Consider the following 7,180-nt stretch of genomic DNA (forward strand, 5'->3'; position numbering starts at 1 on the left):
AGATGATCTGAAATGTTGAGGTTAGCAGCCCGCAAATCCAGCTTAGAGGTCACACATTGGTCTTTTGGCTTTCTGTGTGAGTATATATACACACACACTCACACACATGTATTATACGTGTGTATATATGTACATATGTATGTATATGCAAGTATATATGTATATATAAATATATACACATATATGTATATTGTACATATAAAATACTGACAAGAGTTATGGCGGCTATGAAGACAACTTCAGGCAGCAATATTTATTTTGGGGAAAAATAATATATTACAGGTGCTGTAAACCCAGTTCTGAGAAAACTACCACGTCTGTGGGGAAATTGATTCCTCCCACGTCTGCCTGTGCCTGGGGATTTAAGTACTCTACGAGCCGATCTCAGGCTCACCCCTCCCGCCATTCACCAAGCCACGTGGTTTGTTAAGCATGCTTCTCCCTCATGCGAAGAAACAGGAACTGGGAGGTTAGGCGGAAGATTGCCAACTGGGCGTGCCAGCAGCGTGACCTTCTAGCACCTTCTCCCTGACAAGTTTAAATTGGCAGTTGAAAGCTTCTATTGGTGAAAAACCACCTAAAAGGATTTTTGATGCCAAGCTGTCTTGAAGCGCTGCACTGACAGAGCTAGAAATCAGTTTTACATGCACGCCACTGGGGTTGTGACTCCAAAATAAGGATAGGGTGTCTCCACAGTCCATTTTCTGCATGAGTCTGAGGATGCCTGGTTTAGAGAAACCAGATATTGAGACAAACAGCTGAAGAGTGTGAAAGGGATCTGCTAGGTGTTTCCTCGTCTTAAACAGAGGGTCACTGGTCATCTAGCAGTGTTAAGATTCACATAGATGGAGTGTTTTACCATGGGCCATTTGTTATTTTACTTTATTTATTTACTTAGTATTTATTTTACTTTGAATATTAATTATTTAATTAAATATCATTAATTGTTGATTATTAAACATTAAATTATTAAATATTTACTATTTTACTTTAACAATATGTCAAAGACATCTATGCGGATGAAAACAAAATGAGGAAAATGTACACACGTTTATTTTACTTCTTTATGCCAACTGGACTCCTTTGGTTTGGTTCTTGTGCTATAGTGTTGGGGTCCCACTCTTCACCAAGAAAGAGAGACTGAAGTGATAGTTATTTTAGGAGAAAAGAATTCATTTTGGGGATAAGTCTTGAAAAACGAAACTACCAAGTCATGGTGTATATAACTGCATGCTTAAAATTACAGTAGAATAAAAGAAAAATCAAGAAAGAAAAAATATGAAGATAAATGTAACTGTTGTTTTTTTCCTGAAAGCCAGTCTAGCTGTCTTAATTTCTCTCTTTGACTCTTTTTTTTTTTTTTAAAGATTTTATTTTTTCCTTTTTCTCCCCAAAGCCCCCCGGTACATAGTTGTGTATTCTTCGTTGTGGGTTCCTCTAGTTGTGGCATGTGGGACGCTGCCTCAGCGTGGTCTGACGAGCAGTGCCATGTCCGCGCCCAGGATTCGAACCGTCGAAACACTGGGCCGCCTGCAGCGGAGCGCACGAACTTAACCACTCGGCCACGGGGCCAGCCCCATCTTTGACTCTTAACTTGATGAAGGCAGAGTTGTCGCCGTGTTCCTGGAGCGTTGACTGTTGCTTGTAAGATGGGGTCCTGTCCTCTAAGAGCTCGCACTGTAGCATAGACAACCTCCAAAGGGATGGAAAAATAAATTAAGGATGGGGTGATGAAAAAGTGCTGGAACTAGAGAGTGCTGATGGTTGCACAACATCGTGAATGTACTTAATGTCACTGAGTTGTACACTTCAAAATGGTTACAATGGTGATCCTCACCTTTTGTGTATTTTATCACAATAAAAAAATTAATGAGTGCCCATCAGACACTGATTCAGAAACTGAAATAAAAAGAGAATAAAAAGCTCAAAGCTGCCCAGGTCCATTATTACATGAGCCCATCCATACCGCAGTTCATAGATACACAAATGTTACGATCAAAATCACGTCTACTCAAAGAGAAGAAAGCCCACGCACACGGTGGCATTAAGTCTGACATCAAATCAGAATAAAAAATAAATAACAATGACTAGACATTTTCAAGAGGAAATCTTCGAGCCTGGAAAAGGGATCTTCAGGGGTTGGCAAACTATGGCCCACCCGCCAAATACAGCCCCGCACCTGTTTTGTGTGGCCTGTGAGCTGAGAATGGTGTTCCTATTTTCAAACGGCTGAGAAAAAAAAATCAAGAGAAAAATACTATTTCGTGACACACGAAAATGAAATGGAATTTCAGTGCCCTTGGACAAACCTTTACCGGAACACAAGCACTCCCATTCCTTTAGGTCTTGTCTGTGGTGCTTTAGAGCTATAATGGTGGAGCTGAGTAACAGCCACAGAGACCATATGGCTGCAAAGTGGAAACTACTTTCTGGGAGGCCCTTTAAGAAGTTTGCTGACCCTTGCTCTGGAGGATGCACCGTACTTCCACATGAAGGTGCACCACGCCAGAGCCTCAGGGTCCAGACTGGGGCCACTTTCTTGATAAAACCGCCCTATAAAGAAAGGTTCGTCAAAGAGAGAGAATCCAGTCCAGCATCCTACAAGGGCCCCCTCCACTGAGCTGCAAGGTCAGGAGGCATAGGGGATGGCAGAGAGGACGAAGGGCTGAGACCTCCTGGGACGAAGGCTGGGGAAGGACACCCTCACCTGCCATGTGATTTTAACACACCCTCCCTCAAATTATCTGCGTCCTGCTTTTTCCTCTTTCAAAGCTTCTGTACGAGCTCATGATAAGTAAACGTTCCAGGTATATCAATGTCAGTGGGGGATGCAAGCATTCTGAGGATCTGGTAGGAGCCAGATATTTAAATGGTAGCTTGGGGCCGGCCCAGTGGCGCAGCAGTTAAGTTTGCACGTTCCACTTTGGCAGCCTGGGGTTCGCCACTTCGGATCCTGGGTGTGGACATGGCACCGCTTGGCACACCATGCAGGCATCCCACATATAAAGTAGACAAAGCCGGGCATGCATGTCAGCTCAGGGCCAGCCTTCCTCAGCAAGAAGAGGAGGATTAGCAGATGTTAGCTCAGGGCTAATCTTCCTCGGAAAAAAAAATAAATAAATAATAAATGATAGCTTTTCTAATCTTCCTCACAACTTCACTTGTAAAAACATCAGCTACATTTCCCCACTTTTTTTTCTGAGTGATTGTCATGGTCCCTGGTATTATTCTGCAAGCTTTACATAAATTCAGTCATTTAATCCTCAGAACAACTTTACAAATAGGTACAACGATTATTCTCATTTTACAACTGAGGTAATTGAGGCCAAGGTGTATTAAGTAATTTGCCCAAAACTGCTCAAAAAGAAAATACAGAGCTAGGATGTGAACGCAGGTGCATTGGCAGGGAGCCAGGGCCTTAACTGTCAGCTAGACCATCAAACAGCACCAGAGGTTCTCGATTTTGCTATAGAAACAGCAGAGCAGCATTGCAAACCAAGCATATCTGGCTTCAAATTCCATGTTCTTTCCACTGCTCCTTAACTGCTCTTCTTCCAGGGCTCTGGTTCCAGGACACAGGCAACCAGAAGACAGTCTTCATTAAGCAAGAAACCACTACATTTTTTAATTCTAATTTCCTCTTATGATACCTAGCCATGAGGACAGCTGTTATGCCCTTCTCTAAAAAGGATTTGGTAATAAATTGAAAACCTGCCCTTTTTTTTCAATGAGGCTGACCTTCTTGATCCAAGTCGGAATACCAGCTTTTCAGCCAGTTCTTTCCAGAACTGAGATCGATTTGCTGAAGGAGAAAGGAAGACTATCAGTTACCATTGTCTGTAAGACAACGACTAAAAGGCAAACCTGCTCCCATAGATTCAGTTTATCCGACAGCGAAAACTTTTTTGGCTCTCAACTCAGAAGGCTGGGGGAATCTTGGAAGGAAATTATCCATGGGTAGTAATATATTTGCAGTATCGTGTGATTCAGCTAGCAAAGATAAGTTCTCATGCTAAAAAGAAGAGATGTTCACAGTAAAGAGCCTAAGGGAGTCAGCATCAGACCCAGTTTGAAATTTGCCAGGGACACAAGCTCAGCACGCTGGGTTCACACGACTTGTGTCTGCCTAAAATGGATTGCGGTAGTCAGTAACTATTCGGAAGAACAAGATGCCTTGAAATGATTTGGAAGACCCCAGATGCAAAACACCGGAGAGAGAAGGAACCTCTGTTCTCCTTGTTTCTTTGTGTCAGGCGGTCTGACTCAGCAGGTTTAAGAGAGACGGGACCCCAGGTGGCAGGAGAGAGATTGACCTCGCTTTCTCCTGGCTCATCAACTGTACATCCACTGATCCTGCCCTGCTCCCACCTGGACCCTGCGGTGGAAACTGGAGATGCCCCAGTCTCCCGGACCTTGCTTTTAGCCAGTGAAGCAACGAATCATCATCAGAGGCATTTTGCAGGTTCATAAATGCTACACCGATGCCAACAGGAATATAGTGCTAAGCTGGCAAGAGTGTTCATATAGATGACATCCAGGGAGACTCTGCAGTTTGCATTCCTAAAAGGAAACAGAGATCAGAAGCCAATAAAGTGGCAGTCAGATGTCCTTATGTGCATAAGATCTGGTATTCATTTTAGCCAGCTGCACTGCACAAAGATGGGACAGCTACTTTCTGTTCTAAGCTTTAATCAAATTCCCTCACTCCTGGAGTCTATTTTGCAGTTACTGAGCAGCTACTTTGAGACAGGCCCTGTGCCAGCTTCTGGGAGAACAGTCGCTGACCACCGGCAGTTCATAATCTGGCACCTTCTGCAAACATCTGAGGAGTCAACCCCATGTGTTATACTTGTTTACTCGTGCTTTTGAGGGTAAAACTGCCACAGGCTGGGGCTCACAGCTGCGTGCCCCACTCCTCCCAGGGGGCCCTTCTCTCCTCTGCCCTCCATCACACAGAGGGTGGGGCAGTTTTGAGCCTCTCTGTAATCTCACCTCAAAGAGCTGCTCCACCCTTTGTCCCGGTGAAACTCTGGGTTGTCCTGTAATTATTGCCATGCTGCAATCTAGTGCCATCAGTACAGATTTCAAAACAGTGCTCATAATTCCTGGCAAAGCTAACCTGCCAACACCAGGCGTAAACACTGGCTGACCTACTCGGCCTGGGCTGGAGCTGCGTGCAGGTGCCATAAAATGAAAACCAGAAATGAGAACTCAGCAACCACCCAGAATAAGATCACACACACACACACACACGCACACTCACCCTCTTCCTGGTGCTTTGACTCAATCAGTTATGAGATTCCATCCCAAATTTCTAGAAGAAGGAAGCTGTCCTGAACACAGTGCGTGAAAAATGAACATGCGCGATTCACCAGCTTCCCAGAGAGGAGATCAATAGGGCAGTGTCGGGTTTCCTCGGGTTCTTGCACGGGAACACGCCCGGGTGGAGTTTGTGCTGCGTGATCTCCAGCCCCTGATCCTTGGAGCTGACCGTGAAGGGTCAGGTTTGCTGTGTTTAGAAAATGGAAGCAGCAGGGTCATTTGGCAGAAGTTACCAGTATCCTGCCATAGGATGTCAACTGTGTTCCAAATGTGCAGAGAGATGGTACTAATCTAGTCTGGCAATCTGTTTAGGGTAGCAAAAGGGAAGAATGCTAATAACTAAGAATTTCCAAGACTGCACTGTGGTCCAGGCCCTGTGACAAGGGCTTACATGCATTGGCTCATGGGATCCTCACAACCACCCTCTAGTGATTGCTGTCATCATTCCCACTTCACAGATCGGGAAACTGAGCTTTAACGAGATTAAACAATTTGCCCAAAGGTCATATATCTAGTAGGTGATGGAGCTGGCATGTGAATCAGATCTGTGTGACCAAGTGAAGGTGGCCACATGCTGGGAGGGGCTCCCTGCGTCATGCTTGCCCACATCTTCCTGCTACCATGCCCCGTTGCTGCTCCCCTGAGGTGGTGGGCCTGTGGGCTGTGCTGTCCTGAGACAGCCTCCCAGGGCAGAGGGAGAAGCACAGAGACTCCTGGACAGCCCCAGTCCCAGAACACACCAGGGAATGCATTCATTTCTGCATACTTGGTAACAAAATCTCCCTTCCTCATTCTTTCTGGACCTCAGGTGTATTCAGTTGTTCCTGGCCCCCTATCATCCACCCAGGCAAAGCTCCTCTCTTGTTTTATTTTCTATGTTTTCCCCTTTACCCGCTTCCAAACTTCCATTCTCGCCCCCATTACATTTGCACACTAACACATTTACATGTGTCCTTAGATGTACATGTAAACCTGAATGTATACATGGGTATACGTGTATATATATACACACATTTACATATATTGCCTCATTTTTGTGTACGTATTATCAAGTTCTATAAATGGTACTGTGCCACCAATTTTATTCTGTGCGTTCTTTCAGTTGACTATGGTTTTTGTTTTTTTTTTAGTTGACTACGGTTTTAAGTTCTGTTCACGTTAGTTTGTAAATCTAGTTTATTACTTCTGACCGCGCGAAGTATTCCAGCCCTGCCTCTCCCTGGACCCCTACATGTGTGCGTGTGTGTGTGTGTGTGCAGGTGCACACGTCTGTGCAGGTCATATTTGTCTACTGTCTGTTAGCACTCACTAAAATGTATGTTCCACGAGAGGGTCCTTTGTTTTAACCACAGCTGTGCCCTCAGCAATTCAGAGTGCCAGGCCACAATAGGTCCTTCATAAATACTTGTTGAGTACATGAATGAGCAGGCATCTATCACATTTTGCTTCTCTCTTCCTCCAGGGAGGAACACCTAGGTCGTCTCCTGCTCCCTGCTACCAGCACACCATGTGGAGCAGAGCTGCTGGGATGGCAGCTATGTTCACACTTAACTTCAAAGAGTTCTCTCAGTCTGAATTCCCCAAAGGCAGATGAAAAGAAGGATATCTGTGCTCTTTGAGGCCCCACCTCCATGAGCGATAAATGCAATCTTTCTGAAAGGCACTACTGTTGAGGCGCTTACTCCTGAGCAGACATACAAGACTTCAGATGATATATTTTGTATTTATTTCCATTTGACAAGCATTTATGGAGTCCCTGCTCTGTTTCAAACTCTGTGATGGGCGGAGAAGGGGTGGAGAGGGGGCATGAAGAGCAGACCTGTCCTTAAAGTAGGGGAGCGGGGAGACAGAGGGAGGA

At 44.9% G+C, this 7,180-nt stretch overlaps 1 long non-coding RNA gene across 1 annotated transcript; it reads right to left on the reverse strand.

Moving 5' to 3' along the window:
* Positions 1-1,531: 1,531 nt before the first annotated feature.
* Positions 1,532-5,366, reverse strand: LOC124234860 (uncharacterized). The gene is made up of 3 exons (XR_006887428.1): positions 5,264-5,366; positions 4,369-4,560; positions 1,532-1,693 (listed from the first exon to the last, which is right to left on the reverse strand). It is a non-coding gene; the product is annotated as an uncharacterized LOC124234860 (long non-coding RNA).
* Between the last annotated feature and the right edge of the window lie 1,814 nt (positions 5,367-7,180).

The sequence above is a fragment of the Equus quagga genome, chromosome 2 (genome assembly GCF_021613505.1).
Source record: "Equus quagga isolate Etosha38 chromosome 2, UCLA_HA_Equagga_1.0, whole genome shotgun sequence".
Classification (NCBI taxonomy): domain Eukaryota; kingdom Metazoa; phylum Chordata; class Mammalia; order Perissodactyla; family Equidae; genus Equus; species Equus quagga.